The sequence below is a fragment of the Melospiza melodia genome, chromosome 3 (assembly GCF_035770615.1).
Source record: "Melospiza melodia melodia isolate bMelMel2 chromosome 3, bMelMel2.pri, whole genome shotgun sequence".
Lineage (NCBI taxonomy): Eukaryota > Metazoa > Chordata > Aves > Passeriformes > Passerellidae > Melospiza > Melospiza melodia.
This window is the reverse complement of record NC_086196.1, coordinates 112,002,411-112,023,916: the sequence shown is the minus strand read 5'-3', so window position 1 is coordinate 112,023,916 and position 21,506 is coordinate 112,002,411. Positions and strand designations below refer to the sequence as shown.

The window sequence follows — 21,506 nt, the reverse complement described above, 5'->3', positions numbered from 1 at the left end:
CAGAGCTCAATGAAAGCAGCCCTGGACAGCAATCCACTGCCCTGGATCCCAGGGATTTCTGCATCAATGGGCAGTGCTGGAGCCGTGACTCACTGGACCACCACTACTGTTGTCTAAAAATACCTCAGGAGAACGTTTCAGTTTCAGATGGATTTTGCAAGTGAGTCACTCTTCCCAAGAAAAGGGCTTCAGGAGAAGTATGTGTGCTGATGAAAATGACTCTCATCTCCAGGGCAGAGGTTTTCAGTGAGCACACACAGGCCTTGGGCATCCCACTGCATCCATCCCAGCTGCTCCAGGCCCTGGAGCCTCTGTCCTAGAAGAATGAGAACCTAATTAACATCAAAGGTGAAGGGATCAATAACCAACAGGAAACCAAACAGTAAGAACTGTGTGACTTGGGACCAATGAACATTGAACCAATTTCTCTGAGTTTAGACTGTGTAAGTATGGGGAAAATCTAGTAAAAATTCTGTGTGATGGAATGATTTTCTCTGCACAACCCAGGCAATGTGTGGATGAAATTATTTGTGTTGCACATCCTGGCCAGTACAACATCCTGGCCAGAATAAAGTAATGTCTTCATTCTTTAACACTAAAAATTGTTGTTGGAGAGTTTTTGGTTTTAGTCACAGTTTCAGTGACATCCTTGGAGCAAGGCCACTGTCTTGGTGTGGAAAGACAGGTGTCTGCTAAGGAAGGCAGGAGCCTCTTCTGAAATGGAAAATGTAAAGCCCCTCCCTCTGAATTGTTATAAATTTGAAATTAAGGGGCTCTCAGGCAAAAATATGGGAGCAGGAATAACAGTTCTTTATTAAAATAAAAAGATAAAATAAACAATGCAGTGAACTAAAACAACACTGACAGAGTCAGAACCCAACCTGACACCCTGTGGGGTGTTGGTAGCAGTCCAATTGAAATGTGGCTGCAGCCCTCCTGGAGTGTCAGGGGTGGTTCTGCCAGAGCAGGGATCCTGTAGAAAAGGTGGATTCTTCCTCTGAAGATCCAGTGGAGAAGCTGTGCTGGTGTTCCAGAATCTCCAGACTATATCCAGGTAGGAATGTTTGGCTCCTCCCTCTGGGCTCACATCTCCCAATGGGATGCTGTAGTTCTTATCAGTCATGCAGTGACATTCAATAGCCTGTTATCAGCAGATGTCTCTTCAGAGGTGGAAGAGGTAAGGACAACTGCCCATTTAACAGTTAAACAGAAGACAACTGCCACACAGATGGTAAATAGAATACAATTTGCTTGGCAATCCAGGACAGCCACCAACAAACCTGGACCAGCAGAGGAATGTTCCTTGCAGTCCCAGCCTCTCCCACGAGCCTTTTTCCTGAGGGGTTTCCAGCACAGCTGATGCCTCTCAGAGTGGGCAGCTTGGAGATCCTGCTGCTCTCCAAGCAGGGAAGCTCCTGGGACAGACAGTCCTGGATTTTGAGCTCTAGGAGCTCATAGTGCTGCCCAGCCTCGTGGCCACTTCCATGGGCAAACAGGGGTTTAAAGTGGAGGCTTAAACCCTGTTTGTACTGATAAAAACCCAGAGTGTGTCCAAGGGAGACTCCTTCACAGTGCCAGAGAGGCTGTGGGTAAGTTATTCAGTTTCCTAAAGACAGAGGAGCAGCTTTGGAGGCAGGCAGGGAAATGCCAGCTGAATTCAGGCAGCCCCATTTCCTCCTCTTGCACTGGTGCCTCCCATCCAGGATCCTGAAAATCTGCACTTGGAGTGCTAAAATCTGATCTTGGAGTGCTAAAATCTGCTCTTGGAATGTCAAAATCTGCTCTTGGAGTGCTAAAATCTGCTCTTGGAATGTTAAAATCCGCTCTTGGAGTGTTAGCCACAGCTTTAAAAAGTTTTCCTGTGCCACTGCTCACAGGGGCTTGCTGGAGCCCAGTGCTCAGCCTGGACAGTTCTGGAGCTCCAAGTGCAATTTATGGTGTTGTTTGGTCACTTTCTGACATTACTGTGCTCCTTGGAGATTACATTCCTCTACAAAATAGCTCCCAAATGAAACACTGCTGTTTTCTATGAGTTTTTATTGTGGGTAGGAAAAGAATGGGATGGGCTGGGATCTCGCCTGAGGCAGTTTGTCAAGCACAAGGAGAAGGCTTATAAACAAAAGGACATTGAGGGGCTGGAATGAGTCTTGGGGCAGATTTAAGAGCAAATTTCGTAATTTTTTCCAAACATTAAGAGATCTTTTCCATCTCTCCAGCTACTTGAAAGGAGGCTGTGAGCACAGGTGGGGCTCAGCCTCTTCTCCTGATTAACAAGTGGCAGGAAAAGAGGAAATGGCCTCAAGTTATGTCCAGCCCTCAGACACTGCCTGGAGAGGGGTAAAATGAGGGGCCAGCACACACAAATATGACATCTGTGCAGAAGCCCCCTTATTTAACTGGCTGGCCACATAAGGGACAGAGCTAGCACATGGATGCCTTTACTTATTTGGGCTGCTCCCTGTGCTCCCAAGCAGTGGAAATGTCCTTTGTTCCTTGTGGCAGGGTACAAACATTCACCCTCTCCTTCCTGACCCCATCACTTTGATCCCTGTGCTTTTCCAGCCATGCCTAGTGGCCATGGAAAAACACATCAGCCTGAGCTGATCTGTTTTTCCTTTACAAATCAAGTGAATTTAGTGCTGGGACGCGGGGCAGGGAAGGGAGATCATGGAGGGGCAAAGCCGCACATCCCTGACGAGGCTTCAGGCATGTTGGTTATTGCAGGCAGCAGAGATTTTGGGTCATGGCACCTCTGCTTCTTAGAAAGATTTGCTGTTTCTTCTTCGGTGCCAAACAGGAAGATGTTTGTTCCTCCTTTTGCCATAAGGAAAACAAACCCTAAGGTGTGTAATGACTCTGCCCTCTCTGAAGGCTCTTTTGCTTCAGCAGAGAAGATAAGGAAAAGAGAAATTTAGGAAATTGTATCAGCATAATTCCTGAGGCCAGCCTGGGAGTGAGCAGGGATCAGGTGCTCCTTTTCTGGATCCATTCTGTTGCTTTTGAGTGCTTATCCCCATCCCTTCCCTCCCTCTAAAGCTTGTGGAACACGAAGAATGAGCCCTGCTTTGTGAATCTCACAGTCCTGAAGGGAGCCCCAGGATTTGGGGGGCTTGACACATAATTTCTGCATAGCTGGGGCTGGCAGCTCAGCATTTAATAGCTGTGTGCCTGGAGGAGTGACTATAAAAAGTCATGTTTAGATTTCTGCAGCATTCATCATTTATTTGAGAAAATACAGCAGCAAGCTTGTAGGCAGCCCCAAATATGGTAATTGCTCTGCCATCTCTGTCCCAGACAAAGGAATAATCTGGGTTCCAACGCCTTCTCCTCATCCCAGCCCACACCTGACACTAGCCATGCATCTCTTAAGGCTGTTCAGCAGCCACCATTAACCACTGAACTCATGGAAAAGCAGGCCCAGCAATTAGCAGTTTAATGCTTAGAGCTTGGAAATATTTTCTTGTTTTGTTTCTGGTTTGTTTTTGTTTTGTTTTTCTTGTCTATGTAAGTGGATTGCTTAAACTGAATTTAACATACACGGGGTCAGTCCTCTCTGATTGAAAGCTGTGTTAATATTATTTAAGTTTGGAAATGACTGGAGGTAAATCAAATTTAGGTCATTTTGCTTCTGAATAAGAACTTGCATTGAGGGATTGAATGCATTTTAACTAATCCACTTAAAGTCAAGCAGTGACTTAATTTAGATTATTTTTCCTGAGCAAGTCTGCCTAGGTAAGACCTTGCACTGCTTTCCAAGCCATCCTGCTTCACTCTGTAGGAGCTGTGTGCCACCAGCAGAATGAAATCCACATACACAAATCAAAAAGTGTGAAATTAAATGCAAAATATATATCTGGGAGCATGAAGTCATGGTCTGGATGAGGTTTTATTTCTCTCCTTTCTAAACAGACAGTAGAAATACAGCACATGCCTATTTGGGGAAAAATACAGTGCATAGGAGAAGAATTTGAAGCAAGTCCAGAGACTGTCTTTGCTGTCCCCGAGGCAGCACACGGGGCAGCAGCTGGGTAAGGGTCTCAAGTGATTTCATGGTCTCACCTGCCTTCAAAACACTTCTTGACCTGTTTTTTACAAAATAAAGTGTCCTGATGAGTGTCAGCTTCTCCTATGTGGTGTTTGCATGGCAGGCTGTTCCAGGTCCCCCAGAACGACTGGGGCTAATTTGTCGCTGAAACAAATGAGAGCACAAGTGGGTGATGTGGCTGCCTTTCTTCTTGGTGGGGTGGGAGATGGTGAAAGTGTTGTCCTTCAGGTGAGCAGAAGTTTTGTTTAGTAGTGCAAACAAATGGGATTCTGAATGCTTAGTTAGGAGCTCATTTCACCACAAATTAACCCTCTTTGAAGCAGGGATGGATTGTACTGCTTTTCCAGCACAGCTTCTTTACACAGAACAACTTAGGTAGAAAAGCCCTCTAAGACCATTGAGTCCAACCATTCCCCCAGCCATGTCCCCAAGTGGCACATCCATATGGCTTTTAAATCCCTCCAGGGATGGGGACTCTGACACTGCCCAGGGCAGCCTGTCCCAAGGCTGGACAGCCCTTTCCATGAAGATATTTTTCCTATTACCCACCCTAAACCTCCCCTGGCAGAACTTGAGGCTGTGTTGTCACATCAGGGTCTCCCTGGGCAGTGCCAGCCCTGGGCAGTTCAGTGCCACAGCTCTGGGAGGAACAGCCCAGCTTGAGAGAGGTGTTACATGAAAAGAGATTTGAGGAATAAGCCCAGGGCTCACAGACTTCCCTGGCTGGCAGCAGAGCTCGTTGTTTGGGCTGGATGTGCTGGCTGGATCCTGCTGGCCCTGATAGCGTGTTGGGAATTGGGAATGGCAGTGTTGGGAGCCAGCCTGGGATTATCAGCTCCTCACAGGGCTGCTGCCCTCTTTCCTGTGGCTAAAAGTGCCAGAGGGACTGCATGTGCTGCATGCTGAAAACGTGCTGGTAACAGGAACTCTTGAAAACAGAGCAGAACTTTTGCACTTGGATATTCATTTCTGAGAGACTTTGGAAATAAAATTTAATTTTACGAAAAAGATTTGAAATAAATTTGGCAAAATTGCAGATACATTTCTGCCTGAGAACTGGTGTCAATCTAGTTAAAAAAACAGTAATGTATGTCAGAGTGTAGCTGTTTTATGTAGGTCAGTTCATGCCACTTGGGAAAGTGACAAAGTGTTGCTCCAAACTGTCACCTCCTGACATCTGAAGCACATTTGTGTCAGAACCTGGGCCAATACTTTGGCTAAATTAGGTGTCATTGAGGAGACAGCAAGGAGCTCTTTTCTTTTCTTTTCTTTTCTTTTCTTTTCTTTTCTTTTCTTTTCTTTTCTTTTCTTTTCTTTTCTTTTCTTTTCTTTTCTTTTCTTTTCTCTTCTCTTCTCTTCTCTTCTCTTCTCTTCTCTTCTCTTCTCTTCTCTTCTCTTCTCTTCTCTTCTCTTCTCTTCTCTTTCTTCCTTTCCCTTTCCATTTCCATTCTTCCTTTCCATTCTTCCTTTCCTTCTTCCTTTCTTTCCTCCATGACAAATGCCAAACAGTGGCTGTGACACCCTGGTATATTTTGTTTCTGGAGTGCTGAAGGGCTCAGTGACCAGAAGTGATGGAGCTGCTCCCCCAGCACTGTCCCAGACCTCTCCCACAGCAGCTCTCCCTTCCCACAGGGACGTTTTTGGGTGCCTGCGCTGGTTTGCATTACGCTGATGCCTCACTAGATGTCTCCAGGAGCAACCTGAGATTCATTGCCTGATAAATCCGGGGCTGGAACTGAGTCCAAGCAGGAGCTGGCCTGTCTGCATGCTGACACTGCCTCTCCTGGAAATGAGAACCCACCTCTGCAGCATGCTTTGTTGCTGAGAACTGTGACAAATTCTGTCATGTAACACATTTATAGGCAGAGAAGTCAGGGTTAGGGTTAGGGTGGGGGGAAACACCCCAATGAACTCTGTCTTGGTCTTCTGTCTACCCAGAGAGGTTTCACTCATAGTTTAGGATGCCAACAAAGCTTCCTACATAAACTACCCCTCCATCTCCTCCTCTGTCTGGAAATGAGGAAAACGAATGGTGAGCAATAAACCATATCTCTGCTCACAGGAAGGATGATCACAGCTTCCTCCCAGTGACTTTAATTAAGCCACTGTGGCTGGGCCAGTAAGTTCAGCTGCCTCAGCCAAGCAGCAGCACTTCTGCTCCTTGTAATTGTGAATTATCTCAGGAGCTGCAGCCCTGCACTCCGATTGCATCAGCTCATGTGTGAAGTGCTGATGAGCTGGTTTCAGATAGGGACCCAGGACAGTCCCAGGGATCTCAGGGAGCTCTGTACAGGAACTTCCAGTGCTAAGGGAACAAACAGCCCCCGAGGCTGGAGGCTCTTGCACCTCTCCTGCAGACCGTGTTCTCCTCTCCTGCTGGCAGTGGCCCTGTACAGCCTTCCCTAAATCCAGGCATGCTGCTGGGAGGGTGGAGGGGAAGGAGGAGAGGAACACTGATCAGCTGTCTGAAGGGAACTCAAATCACCCCAGGGCAGCCACCTCTGCAGAGCAGAGGCCATGGAGACCTGGAGGGGTCACAGGCTCACAGGCTGGAGCTGCTCAGTGCTTATGAGAGACCTGGGGATGGTCAGAGCAAGCCCAAGCTGGGGAAGTGACCAGAGCTCAGCAAGGAGGCAGAGCTGCCATTGAGGGCATGAGGAGAACAGTGGGCTGTCAGGAGCAAAGTGATGGTCTGCTGGATGTGTCCCTTTTGCGGTGGGCAAAGCCTCTCCCTGTGCTTGCCATGGCATCCTTCATGGTGTTTTTTGGAGGGACAGCACCCCTCCCATCCCTCCTCTGGGGAGGAGACCAGCAATAAAGGGAGGCAGAAGTATTGGTGATTATCCAAGATTTATATTAGATTTCTTTTTTGTTTTCTCAGACTTTTACAAGCTGTAAACTGTGAGCTCTGGATATACCACAATGTTAGGATTCATTCTGACACTGCTATTTTCAATATTTACACAGCTACCCATCCTTCTTCTGCATTTCTGGATTTCTTTTTTGGCTTCAGTAACATCTTCCTGTGGCAAAGGGTCCTCCAGGGCAATTTCACTGCGTGTAATAGGGTGTCATTTGCATTTGTTTTGAATTGTCTGCCCTTTAATTTTATTAAGTGTTGCCTTTTTTTTTCCAGTGCCATCAGGCAGGTAGAAGAGCAGAGCTTTCCTCTGGAGCAGTTGTTATTCCCTGGGCTTTCCCAAGGTGGGATGTGCACACACACACCCACCCACACACACACCACCAGCCCACAGAAGGGGAGGACAACCCACAAGGGGACACAGAATCACTCTATTTGTAAACCTGACCATTGATTGGAGAGCAAACAGGCTGCTGCTAAAAGAAAAAAAAAAGAAAAAGTGTCATCCTGAGGCATTCAGCAATGAGCTATGCAAGGCACAGCCTCAAACCACAGGAAGCCCTGACATCCCATGAAGTAATAAATATTTTTCTATAAATACCAGCGTTTTTATTGCCTCTTTCATCCAGAAAGAACCCTAGTTGGCTTTTATGCACTGCATACTCAATTTGGTAATTGCTTCTCGCCACTGAAGCACAAGATATTCCCAAAGATTCAGCAGTAGCAGAGGGATAATTGCTGGGACAAGCAGCTCCAGCAGGGGAGGGCTGTCCTGCTCCATCCTGCCTCTCTGGCCTTGGTAAGAGAAAACAGCACCCAAAAAGAGGGCTGCAGGAGAAAATACCTCCAAGCCTCAAAAAGGGACAAATAAACATACAAATGCAGGGTATACAGTTTTATTTAGTCTGTTTGCTTGTGTGTGTGTTTAGTTGTGAATCAAGAAGAGAGGACGTGGAAAGCTTTAGAAAAATGTGCACCCTAAGGAAAGGGTACAGACCAGAAAAGGAGTGAGGAAACTGGATGCTGCTGCTTTCCTTTGGCTGCCAAAGACCCCAAAACCCTCTGGCAGAAGGAGAGCCAGAAACCAGCTCTGTCACAGCCCGGTTTGTTTTCCTAGAGAGCTGAAACACGGTGAGTGTGTCCCCTCTGCTCCCTCCTGTACCACAGGCCTCCCTGAAACCCTGAGCTCACCACAAAACCTTTAAGTACAAACACTTTTCTTCAAGCTTTTCAGGGAGAGGAGAGAGCTGCCAGCCCTCAGGAGGAGGACACACAGCTTTATCCAAGGCTGTGACCTTAAGCTGTTTTATCTGAGCAGATGCAAACTTATTTAAATAAGTTCCTAAATAAAACGGGAACAGGCGTAACCTAAACTCCTGTAAACTATTTTTACATTAAAATCCCATCAGCTGGGCAGCCTTTTGAACCAGCCTGAACCTGGAGCACGGGTGTGTGTGACTGGCAGGAGGAGGTTTGTCCTCACTGCAATGACATCCTGGTGCTCCCTGGGCTCCCTCAGGGCACGGCTGGCTGGATGTGCTGAAACCAGCTCATTCACACGGGCAGCTCTGTTGTAAAAGAGTTGATAATTGTTAAGCACGTACTGTTAGTTTGGTTATGGTAAAAGGGGTTAAAAGGGTAGTTATAAGAAATAGCTACTCAATGTATCACACACAAGTAAAGCGCATCACTGGAGAGAACTGTGATGGACCAATCAAGTGCCTAAAACCTTCATGCAAATGAAGGATCCAAAAAGAAACCAATCCAAAGGGACAAAAAACAGGATAAAAAGACCCAGGGAAGCAGTGCAGCTCCCCCTGGAACCTCGGGGACATGGCTGCAGAAGAAGCCCCAGCACCGGGGCTGCAGCATCCTTGACAGGAACACTCAGCCTGCAAGCCCCCATACTTTAGACTTTGATTTTTATTATAATAAATGCTGAAATCACTGTAGTTCTGGAGTGTGTTCCCGTTTTCAACAGCTCTACCTGGGAGCAGGGCACTTGGGCAGGGTTTCAGCTCGCTGAGCAGGCAGGATGTAGAGAGCAGGGGCAATCAGCAGTGTGTTTAATTGCATCCTCCCTGTGGCTTGCAGAGGACGCATGTGTGTCTAAGGTTTGTGGCTTGAACAGCTGGCTTAAGCCAGCCCCTCTCACCTCACAGGAGAGGCAACCATGCCAAGCCACCTCTCTGCTGCTTTTAACCTGGAACTGAAGCTCAGTCACAGCCCTGGCACTGAACTGCTCAGGGAGGAGGAACAAGCAAATATCACACCCAGCAGCACACACCTGAGGTGAGGCCACAGCTTTTCATGTAGGCAGACACTGGCAAGGGAGGGAACAGGAGCTGTGATGCAAAGGCAAGGCCTAGGACTGGAATTCAGGACAGGGAACCCTCCTGCTGTCCTCTGAGACCCAGCTGGAGTGCCTCTGCAGCAGTTCCCTTCGTGTGGAATGCAGCAGCAGTGAGACTTGGTGATTCTGCCATGCAGGTGCTCTCAGCCCCAGCCACATGGTCCCCCTGTCCATGTTTGTCCAAGGCTCCAGGGCCACTTCAACCCTTCAAAGTGGCTTGGGGTGCTGCCCGCCAGCTGGGGATCACCCTCACTGGCAGCTGGATTCTGCCCGGCCAATGCACATCGATTGTGCTCTGCTTGAATCCCAAATATTTTTCTCCAGGGTTGAAAGCTCTTTGTGAGCATAATCTGCAAGTCCAAACAGAAGAAAAATCTCTGTTTGGTCTGAAGCTCAGAACTTGGCGTGGCTTGCAGGGGAAGATGCCAAGTACGCGAGGGCTGTTTGCTCTCCTTGCAACAGTCACGGCTGCTCCTCGGCTCTGCTAAGGCACATCTGGCTGTCATCTCTGCACATCTGTATCCTGTGATTTACACAGTTTTCTCCCAGTGCTTTATGTGGTTTTATGTGCACTGTGGAAGGAACAAAAGCACATCTTCCTGCCCCTCTGAGAGCCAGCTCTGTGGGAACCTTCCAGGGGCCTCTCTCCAGAGCATCCGTGGCCCTCCATGGAGAAAGCTCTGCGTGGCACCAAGCGTGGCAGAAGTGCCACAAAGCAAACCCTGTAACCCTCATCAGCATGCTAGGCATGCCTCGTCTTTAGCAGGTTTTTTTTTGTGTGCAGAAGACTCCTGTAGAAGGTAAATATAGAGTGTTTCTTTCAGAAGAGTAACATCCACCACGGTTCCCTTCCTTTGGTTTCTTCCAGCAGACAGAGCTTCTCAAAGCCCGCTCCACCCACACACCAGTGGGAGAGAAGAGGGAATTCTCCTGTCCTCTGCTCCCCAGAAATGCATATGCTTCAGGAGCTAGTACTCACTACACTAGTAAGGCATTCTTGTGATTCTGAGTGGGAGATTTGCTCCTGAGCTTCTCAAGACAGTGAGCTCTCACCTGGTATTTACAAGCAGCCCTGCAATGGGACCAGAGGAGGCTTGTGATGGAGGTATGAGTAATGATTTTGCAGTGACTCTCAGGGTCACATTTTCAAGAAGTTATAGACTTCAAAGGGACATTTAAATTTAAAGGGAGTACTTTGGGAGCACTGTCACGGTGCACTGTGGTGTCAGCAATGGGAACTTTCACTCCCAAGCCTCTCTCACCCATGACTGCTTTCCCATGGCATCAGTTGGTGACAGTCAGGATCTCTTTCCTCATCTGGAGTGACTTGCTGTAGTGTTTGACAGTGCTGCAGGTTTCAGAGCTGTTTACTATGGGATAAAACCTGCCCTGCCAGGGGGAAGGGAGTGTATCCTACCCGGAAAAAACACAAACCAAAACAAAACCCTTCTTCCATAGTTACATCCTAGGCCAGTTCTCAACTCCCTTTATTGTCTGGGTGGGAGCTGGCTCTGCCTACACTGGGCCAACTGAGACACCTGTGTTGTTAAAGTTGTGTGTAGGAGCATAAGCAGTGAATGTGTAAGAGTTGGAAACTGACATCCTGGTCAAGTTCAGAACTGGCAGAAACCCTTCCAGGAGAGGGTGGGTGAATGTAATTTGTTGCTGCCACAGAATGAGACTGTCTTCATTGAGAAAGGTTGGTAACTGACCAGAGCTACTGACAGTGATGTTTACTTTCATTTCACTCTGTGTACAGCATGCCATGGCATTTCTTGGGGAACAGACAGATCTTGGTAACAGATGTATTTGTTCTGTTGTCCTATTCATCTCAGATGAAGGTGGCATTCCAGCCAAAAAGGTCGATTGCTTGCGAAACTCCAGGGCCCTGGATAATGGTGTGTCTCCACAAGTGTGGGCCCTGCAGGGGCAGCTGTTCCCTGGTGTGTGCACAGAGCCCAGGGCTCAGCACAGCCTCTAGGCGTTTGTGTCAATGTTCCAGCAGAATTACGACATTCCAAGAAAGAGGGGAAGAAAGGTTCTGGCCGGCCCAGGTTTCTCGAGCACGGCAGCCCCAGCAGAGGAGGGCTGGGGTGGCTGTGCGTGGGCTGTCCGGACGGCACAGCTCTCCAGAAGTGTGCGAGCCGGGGTGCCAGGGTGCCCAGTAGAATGATGAGAGGCAAGAGGGCTCACACAGGACCGGGATGAAGGGCAGGTGGCTGCTCACCCGGCAGAAAGTTGAGGGCAGAGTGTGAGAAACGGGAAAAAATCCCCAGCCAGCCGCAATGAGAAACCTCTGAAAGGCGCAGGGGTGGCAGCGAGGGCTGCCTCCCGCCGTGCCCGGGATCACAGGTGAGGGGTCAGCGATGCGCTGGGGCTTTTCTCTGTCCCACACAGCACAGGCCGTAGCCCAGGCGGCGATGCCGCGCGGTCCCGAGCGGTGGCGGGAGGTGCGATGGAACGACGCCGAGCGCAGGCGATGCCCAGCCAGCCCCCTCCCAAGCAGGCAGGCAGCCGGCAGCGGGCACCACGCCGCTGTCGTGCCCGCTCCGAGCGCTGCCCGAGGAGGGGCCGAGCGCCGCCGGCCCCGCCGCCGCCGTGCGGCCCCCGCCCCGTCCCGCCCGCGGTGGGCGGGCGGAGGCGGCGCTGCGGCGCCCGGCGGGGCTCGGCGCGGCGCGGGGAGCGGTCGGAGCGCAGCGGAGCGGCCGCGATGGGCGCCCCGGGCACGGTGGCGGAGCGGCGGCGGCGGCGGCTGCTGCGGGGGCAGCGCTGCGCGCTCTGCTCGCTGGCCCTGCTGGCCCTGCTGCCCCTGCTGCTGGCCGGCTGCGCGGCCGGGCGCGGCGGTGAGTGCGGGGCCGCGGCGGGGGGCGGCGGCCGGGCCAGCCCAGCCCGGCTGCGGGGCGGAGGGCGGCGCCGCGGGGGCCGGGGCTCCCTCCCTCACGGGGTCCGCGCTGGCCGGGGCACCCTCATGGGGTCCGCGCTGGCCGGGGCTCCCTCACGGGGTCCGCGCCGGGGCCCTCCCGAGCCGCGGTGTTGCGCGCCGGGGGCGGCCGCGGGAGCAGCGTGAAACTTGGCGGAGCTCGGCGTGTGGAGCGGGGCCCGCCTGCCCCGGGGGTCCCGGCGGGCACCGAGTGCCCGGAGCTCTCCTGCGGAGCCCCGGGGTTCGGGGTTCCAGGGGTGCCCTGCCCGCCGCGCTTGGGCTGCGCGGGGGGCGGTGGGAAGCGGTTCGCGTTGTTGCTCTGCGGAGCCGCGAATGTAAGCAGAAATTAGGCAAGGCTTATTTGCCTTTAAGGAAAGAAGAGCGTACGCCTCCGTGACTCGAATTTGCTTTTTGAATAAACAGACGTGTCTGAAGGGTTTCACGGTGTCCAGCATGGTGTAAGGAATGCTCTGATGTTCAGGGAAGAGCACAAACACCAGCTACGGCTTGAACGCAGTGTTTCTTGTGGAGTGTTACGATGTTGGGATGTGTTTTTAAGATTCGGGACTTTTATGCCTTCAATTTAATCGAATTGTCTTTTTTTTTCCACATGTCTTCTAAAACTTACGCTTTTTCTTACAAACGTGGTGGTTGCTTCCAAGAAGTAAGGCCAGGAAAAACATGAGCGTCGTTGTAAGTAAACAGGAGTTTATGTATGTACTGAGGTGTATTCAGGTCTGCCAGCATGGAAGATGCAGATGTGTGACACAAATATCCATCCTTCCTTTACCTAAACTTCAAAGGCTGCTGGTGAGAATGGCTGTGGTGCTGGGGCCACACCTGTGCTCTCTTCAGCGGGAAGATGGAGATGCACTCCTCTCTCTTAAGTGCAGTGCTTCTTCCCATCCTGTGATTTGGGGTCCCTGCCTGTGCAGAAGGTGCTGATGCCACAGGTGCCTTTGTGCTCTGCCTGAACTGCCAGAGTGTTCCCCAGCTGGTGCAGCAGACTTGTGTCAGGGCTCTGGCTGCTTTGCTTCTGGCTGTTGTGATCAGTTTGCTCAAAGTTAATCTGAGAGGTGAGGAATGGCATTTGTCACGCAGAGCCAGGAGTGACAGGGAGAAGAATCATGTCACCGGGGGAAATTTACCACAGCATCCACTGCATCCGCTGGCGCTGCATGGGACCAAAGTGAGTGGGCTCTTGGGGAGCCTCAGATACAGCCTGATGCTCTCCAGCATTTGTGTTGTGCTCAGGAGGTGGAAAGGTGTGTTTCTGTGTAGTTGTTTCAGTATTTTTCCCACATAAAACCAGCATTTAGAATCCACAGTAGAAACTTTTGACTAGACTGTGGTGCTTTTCTGTCGACTGGCATCTCTTTCTCTGCTGCCCTGGCAGCAGGCTCTGGGGTGGTTTTCACTGTGTGCTGTTCGGAGTGCGTGTGGCATAAGCAGCTCCCAACATCCCTGGTGCCAGAGGGACCGATGGCAGTGTGAGGTTGGGCACAGGCTTGCCCGGGGTGCTGCAGTGACTGCTGCTCCTGGAGAGCCTTGGTGTCGAGGTCTGATCCAGCTCAGAAACCTAGGCTTGAATCACCTCTGTGCATGATGCACGCTCGTTTTTAGTGCTGCAGCTTTTCTTTGTCAGTCCCCTTCCCCTCAGGCACCATTTCAGCCGTGGCCTGGATGTGGAGGAGCCAGGCTTTTGGAATCACTGCAGACCTGTGTGTGTGTGTGCGGAGGGTGTTGGGTGCCAGAGCCTCCTTGTGAGGTGTGTGTGCTGGCACGTCTCCACAGGAAACAGGCAAGAGGCAGGTAACCACAGCAGTCTAGTTTATCAAGCATCTGGAGCAGGCAACTCTAGGGGACAGGGCATGAGCTCTGGGATTCTGCTCTGGTAGCTCCCCCTGCTTTTCTGAGGGTCTTAATCAAAGCTCTCCATGTCTTGTTTGGCTGGGTCTCGAAAATAAGGCTACTTTGTGAAGTGAGTTTGAGATCTCCTGTTGCTAAATGATGTGTAATAACAAAGTGTTAAAACGTTATAGCGTTCTGTGAGGCTCATTCCAATGATCTCTCTATCCCACAAGGGACAAGCTTTTGGAAATAGATCTGGTGCTAAGAAGAAATCCAAGTTCACAGTTTGTCTGGGCAGTGATCATGCAGCTGGGGTGCCCCTTTCTCACTTGCTGGCAGTGTAAGTCTGTGGTTGTGCTCTGGCATTAAGGAGGTCACACTGGTTACTGAGAGGTGTAACTGAGACCAAACACAGCCCTGCAGACCCCAGATCCAGCTGTCAACCTCTGGCTGCCCGACTGCCACCCGTGCAGAAAGGGTTGAACAAAGTGTGAAGTTTGGTTTATATTTTTTCCCTCTTTATCCCCCCCATCAATGTGACTCGAGTTCTCTGTTCTAAAGGGAGGGAGGAGTGGAGACTTCATTATATGAGCCTGCCTTCTAAATTGTAATGATTCAGGTTTTTCAAGGGAGGCTTCTGAGTCAGGCCTCTTACCAGTTTGCAGTCACGGACAGCAGAAATAGCAGGGGCATCAGTCAGTGGGATTTTTCTCCTCTCCTTTGTGTCTGTGTCTTTGGCAGGATGGTGAGGAAAAGCTGGGTCTGATTCTGCAGCCCTTACTCATGGGGATGGGCACGTCCAAGCACTTGGAGTGGCCTGTGTGATTCAAGTGTGGAAGATTCAGGTTTCTTTTAAGTCTTGTTTTAACTTGATGGGAGTGAAGTGTTCAGCATGGTGGAGCAGGGCCCGCCAGATGCGTTTTGACTGGCTCTGAGACTTACCCTAAAAACGAAGCTCAGGCTGTTTATCACAGGGCTGGTATTTGCCCGCTCCTTGTGGGCTGTGGTGTGTTGAAAGCATCCATGTCATGAGAGCACACTCTTAGAAAGCCTCTGAGCAATCCTGGGTGGTGTGATGAGAGATGGGGAGCAAAGATCCCGGGGCACATCCGCCTTCCACCCCTGTGCTGGTTGGAGGAGCTGCAATGAGCCACGTAGTCTGCTTGCTCCTGACCGCTTTGTCACGGGCCCTGCCTCAAAGGGCTTTTCCTTACAGATCTCCTTCCTGCCAAAATAACTCTGAAGAACCTTTGTGGGACAGATCCCGCTCCTCTAGCTGAGAGCTCAAGTGAAAACTCCCAGATCGGAGTGTTTTGGTTTGTGCGAACCGAGAAACCCAAACCGAACTTTGGAGGTCACGCAATGAAAGCACACAAGCAGTTGTTTTCCTCACTTCTTCAGCGGAGCGTAATCCTAGCTTCAGCCTGAGTAATCCTAGCCCAGATGTATTGCTGTAATTGTTGGACCCCTGGATATGGGAATTTACCCTCACAAACTCAGGAGAGGCATCAGGCCAGAGCGTGGTATGTGACCTCTTTGGCAGGGAGCGTGTTTGGCCTTGCAGGAAATGACTTGTTCATTTATTTAGTACTTGTTCAAGGTCCTGCACCCACAGCTGGCTGAGACTGAGCCCTTGTGTCGAGCAGCAGGGATGGGACATGTGGTGCTGCTTGCAGGGTTGAGGGGACCTCACCAGAACCAGCTTGAGGTGTTGGCAGAGCAGGGCTTGCACACCTGGCTGTGGCTGAAGGACTGCCTTCACAACTCCCATATTTCAGAGTCTGTGTGCAGCCCACTTCATTGAAGTGCTGAGGGAGTGCCAGGCTGCATGCCAGGGCTGAGGTGGACCCTGGCACAGCACCTGGAACTGCAGGGTCAGGGTGCTCAGGATGCTCAGGAGCTCTGGCAGCAGGGTGTGAGGGCAGAGGGCTGCTGGCTGCCCCAGCTGCTCAACAGCAAGGAGAACAGCAGGCTGGCAGAGGGTGAGTTGCAGAAGGACTCAGGAGCTGATGTTCCTTTGGCTTGTGCTGCACACCTGCCTGTGCTGATGGAGCTGTGTGGGCTCAGTCCTGCCCTGTCCATGGCTTTTGGCTGCTCCTTGCCCTTATTGGTGCCTGCTGCCTGGACTCTGGCATGGTGGTGGCCCTTAGCTGAGCCTTTCCAGCAGGCTAACCCAGCCGAAAACTAGCCCAGGATAAATAAAGGAGGTTTATTGCCAAACCAGCACGCTGAGATGACTTGGTGTGGGGCATTAACAGAGAGCCCTTGGGTGGTGGCTGTGCTCAGAACAGCAGAGCTCATGAGGAGGGCTGGGCATGGTTGGTTGGTTCTGTCCCAGCCCTTTCCCAGTATTTCCTTCCTGCTGCTAATCTTCAGTAGTCCATAATTAGAAAAGGCAGGCTGGTCACACTGCCCATTTTTGGTCAGAGATGCTCAAAAGACTCAGCTGAACCTGTCATATATTCATGTGGCAGGTGTTTGTGCCTGCATCCTCTTGGGAGGATACAGACATTAAAAAAAGTCTGTGCTGGGACTGGGTCATTTAGGACATCAGCATCCAGCCCTGCAGTTGGAAAACTCCCCTCACCCTGGACCTGACCTGCTTCTAGGTGTTAGCCTGTCTGTTTTGTCTCTGTTCTTTAAATTGATGGCAACTCTCTGGTAGTTACGAAGATCATTGGATTTTTTTCTGGTTTCTGTTCCTTTGGAGTGGTTTAAGTTACCCCTTCTGGACTTCCTGTTGACGAGCATAGAAAATTTAGTAAAGCCTTAATTTCATAAAGCCTTCTCTAATACTAAAAGCTGAAGAAAACAGCCAGGTTTTGTGAAACCTGAGCCTGAAAATGTCAGAATTTTGTGGTTTGGAATGGAAACCACATGAAGTTGACAGGAGTGCAGGGTCTGAGGGGTGCATCTTGGTGATGGGAGCTGTGCTGTGCTCTCTCTCCCAACTCCTTTCACAGCCCCCAGTTGAGCTACAGCAGCTCATTTTTAAAAACAAAAAGTTTAAAGCTTTTACTCTTTTTCTAGCCATGCCTTCCTCGCCCTTCTCTAGAGCAGTCTTTAGGCTTTGGAGAGCACTGGGGATGTTGAAAAGCTTTGTTCTGCTCTGTGTTTTATCAGCAGGAGCCAAGTCAGACCCATGCCAAAAGCCACTGGTAACCTCATCCTAATTTTTTTTCCACTGCTGTGGCTTCCTGGGCAGGAGTGGTCAGGCATGCCCAGGTGTGGGCAGCGTGTTCCAGGCCCTTCCATGCTAATCATCCCTTCCTGCAGACATGCTCTCAGGAGAGCAGGGCTGCATGGTGAGTAAATCCTTGTGGCTGCTCGGCATTACTCACAGCATCAAAGGGAAAGCCTGTGGAAGCAAGGTGGTAAATGAGTGTAATTTGCAGCTCGTGAATGGGTTCTTGGCTGACCCTACAGGGATGCAGGTGTTCTGCCTCTCCTCCCTGTGGGATCCTTGGACTGGCAGACTCCTGCTGCCCTGGGCAGCCTGTCCTTGTTACTTACTGCCAATGGCATCTGGATGGGGAATTTGCAGTGAGCTGATCCCTTGGGGTTGGATCCCTCTGTCTTGTCCCATGGCAAGGTTCACATTCCCTTTCCTTGCATCATCTTCTGCAGGAGGTCAGGTCTCCACAGCAGTCAGCAAAGGAATGTTCAGGTGAGAATGAGCCCTGATTTTGTCACCTTGGGGTCCATAGCAGTGCAGCTGCTGGGACAGCAAGGTGGCCAAGGGATGAGCCTGCTGTGCCCAGGAATTTGGGAGGGTGTTGAGGCCTCCATCACTTTTGGGAGGATGTTGAGGCCTCCATCACTGATTTAGGAGACAGCTGAATGAGAGGACCAGCTGTACCTGTGTGAGACAGGTGAAATCCCTGTGTCCGTACTGTTGCAAGGCTGGATTTCAGCTTCACGCTCAGATTTTAAAATAAAGTGGGCACAATCTCTTGATGCTGAGCTTTTCTTTAGAAGCAGGCTGAGAAGACTTTGGAAATAACAGGATTTCTCTGTGTGCTTGATTGTTGGAGGCAAAAGAAGGGAAGGGAGTGGGACAGGATGTTGCATCCAGCAGAAAGGACTGGACTCCAGGCCAGAATTAAGACTGAAGCTTGAGGTGAACTGGAGATGTTTAAGCTGGGTTTTTCTTGCTGTCTTTCTTTTTTAGTTTGTTTGTTTGTGGGTTTTTGTTTTGTTTTCCTTTTTAGGTTTGATTTTTTTTTTTTTGTGGGGTGGGGTTGGTTTTTTTTTTGTATTCCTGGGACTAGGAGCATTGTGCCAAGGACTCCAGGGAAAGGTCCTGGGCCTTGTTCTTCTGGAAGAAGGGAAGCATTGAAGAGGAGTCCAGATGTGGTGTCCAGGGAGAAAGCTGTGTGAGACAGGACTTGCTGGGACTTTATTTGCCTTTTATGGACTTTTTTGGCTAAGATGGAATGTCATTTGCCTATAAGCTTTGCCTGTGGGAAGCAGATGGTCCCCAGGTCCTGGCTGGAACCTGGGAATGGCCTGGAGGAGAGGAGGGGAGCAGGGTGTGTTTCCAGCTGTGTTTTGTGCCCCACATTCTCCTCTTGCTCAGCTCTACAAGGCCAGGGCACAGGTCCTGTGTTGGTGGATGTGATTGTGTGTTGGGAAGGGGAAATATCTTCTTTTAGTAGGGGAAAAGCCCTCTGGGGCACACAGGAGTGTCAGGTGGGGTTTGGAGGTATGGGTTTGGTTGTTTTGGGACATTCCTGTGCCAAGCTGTGTAAAGTGCTGGGATGCACAGCCTGGCCTGAGCTCGCTGCTCCTCCACTGGTGTGCACAGAGCTCAGCTCAGGGCTGGGTTTGTGTCCACAGGCAGTCAGGATCAGGGCTTGCCTTGCAGTGTGTCCAGTTCAGGTGGTTACCCCAGCCCTTCCTCACTTTGGCCATTCCTCAGCCCCCAGTCCTGCCGGGGGAAATGGGAGCAAGCATGACAACAGACTGTGAGGGAGGGAAACTGAGGCACGAGAGAATTTGTGGGGTTCTCCAGGCTCAGGAGTGACAGGTACCCAGGTGGAGCTCTGGTCCCCAAGTGTTCTGCCCTGTCCCTGTGGATTAGCCCTGGGAAGTGTGCCTGTCCCCGTGGTGGCTGAGGGATTGCAGAGCACAGCAGCAGGCATCACCTATCCAGGGAGAACTGCAAACAGATTTTAATGGTTTGATTGGGAAACAGCTTGCTGAAGTCCAGGAGAAGAATCTTTTTGATATGCAAGCCAAAAACATGCTAACTGAGCTACAAACAACTGAAGGGTCTGCTATTAAAATCATCCTTATTCAGAGATAGACTCAACTGCTTTTTTTCCCCTAAGATGGCCAGGACATCCTGTAACATAAAGCAGGAGGAGAAACGAGCCTTACATGGACATTCCTTTTTCCTCTGACAAGAACCTACCCTCCAATTCTCAGTGCACATACACAGGGTGGTTGATTTGTGTGTTGTTGAGAGGATGGGGCAGAAAGGATCTCTTGTAAATGATTGCAGCAGTTCACTTCAGGGAAACCTGGTCCCAGCCATGCACAGCTTGTTGTCCAGCAGGTTCCATCCATCAGCTGTGCTCACCCCAAGGTGCTGCTGGCCCTGCGCTCCAGCTGGGACAGCAGTGGCATGGCAGGAGAGGCAGGCAGCACTTACAAACACCCTCAAGTTAGTTAACTTTGCTGCTGGCTGTTGACAGAGTAAAACAAATTGAGTTTCGTGTTCTTTGGATTTGTTCTTGCGCTAAATCGGAGGAGGCAGCAAATGAAGCTTGTTCAGAAGTGGAGGAGTTGTCCAAGAAAGTAACTGAGTAATGAGTAATGTAAAAGCCTCTTGAATGAAGAAATGATCCAAAGGGAGATTGCAGGGTGCCTGTCTCCATAGCAGAAGCATCTTTGTGGCGTTGCTCCCACAGGTCCATCCATCCTCCTGGTGTCCGTGGAGCTGAGTTCCAGGTGGGGCCTCACACAGCAATATTTCTAAAGCTTTGATCATAAGGCTATTTTAAAAAATCCCCAAAAACCAAACCAGGCTTTTTGTTTCATTTTATGAAAACCATGTAGTGTCCAAGGGAAGCATGAGTTCTCTTCTTGCCCTCACTTGGTGCCCCTGAGGCGTGGGGGTGGCAGAGCTGCTCAGGAGAGGAAGGCTGAGGACCCAGGGCTCTGGGGCTGGCATCTCAAATTGTTTAAATTGCCTCTGGTGGCACAGTGCCAGCTGACACCAGCTGAGAATCTGGACAGAACAACTTGTCCAAGGTCACCTCACGGGCTAAGAGTAGAGCAGTGAATTAAACCTGGGTCTGCAGTGTCTCACTTCAGGGTAAATAAAGAATAAAGAGCTTCTTGGAGGGTCTGCCTGGCTTAGAGCCTTATAAAGAAAGGACAGCCTCAAACACTTGATTCTGGTATGATGTGGAGCACTATCCTTTTGTTCCAGGACCTCTGGTTAAAAACAATTTTTTTTTTCCCTCTCTGTAGTGTTATTTATTTCCTTAACACACTTTGTAGCATTCCAGGCTGGCTTCATTTCTCAGAGGAGGGCAGGGTGCTGCTGGGGACTGGTACCTGCTGCCTTTGTGCCTGTCTTTTCCAGCAGGCAGGGAACATTCCCAGGTGGAAGAAGTAAGAGTGCAGGTGCCAGTTTGGGTAGGGATTGCATCCGTGTTATCTGCTTTTAGGGACATTTCAGGGATCTGCTAAGGAGCCTCTACAAGCTTCAGCCAAGCCTTAGACAGATCTCCCTTGGAAGCCTTCAGCAGCTTTGTGCTCCTGAGCCACCCTGATAAGGACCAGTGCAAAATCTGCTGGGGCCAGGGATAGTTTTTGATAATTCTCTATATTGATCTGTGGTGATTTATGAGGAGCTTCCTGGATGTGTCCAGAGAGGCTTTCCCTTTTTCCCGGTCCCTTTTCCATGGTCCCTTTTTCCCGGTCCCTTTTTCCCGGTCCCTCTTCCCCGGTCCCTTTTTCCCTGGTCCTTTTTCCCTGGTCCCTTTTTCCCTGGTCCCCTTTTCCCTGGTCCCCTTTTCCCTCGTCCCTTTCCCTCATCCCTTTCCCTCATCCCTTTCCTTTCTTCCCTGACTACCAGATTTATTTCTAGATGTGTTTACTTACTCCTAATAAATATAAGAAAGAGATGTCCTGAGGCTTATAGATATATTTGTCTGTAATTAAGGTAGGATTAATTGCTTAAAATTGTGTAGAAGGGCCTGTTATGAGATCAGCAGATAGGAGCAAGGGATAAAATGCATCATGAATACCATTATGTTATAAATAATGGACACAGCCAGTGTACTGGCATCCCCGAAAGGTAATAGCTCTTTCAATATTTAATGGAGTGGCTACCTGAGGGAAAACACTCTCTGTCACTAAGGTGATTTTCAGCTTGGCTTGGGGACACACAGGTGGCTCTGAAGGAGGGCAGTGCTTTTTTTTTGTGGGGGGCACTGTTTGTGGTGACAGAGGGGTGTGGAGC

General features: G+C 50.3%; 1 protein-coding gene across 2 annotated transcripts in view; it reads left to right on the top strand.

Moving 5' to 3' along the window:
* The first annotated feature begins 12,025 nt into the window (after positions 1-12,025).
* The window catches only part of SLC24A3 (solute carrier family 24 member 3), a 109,072-nt gene continuing 99,591 nt past the window's right edge, over positions 12,026-21,506 (top strand). For both annotated transcript variants that reach the window (XM_063152673.1, XM_063152672.1), the window contains exon 1: positions 12,026-12,101. The gene's annotated coding sequence lies outside the window, so the exon portion shown is untranslated. The remainder of the gene's footprint in view (positions 12,102-21,506) is intronic.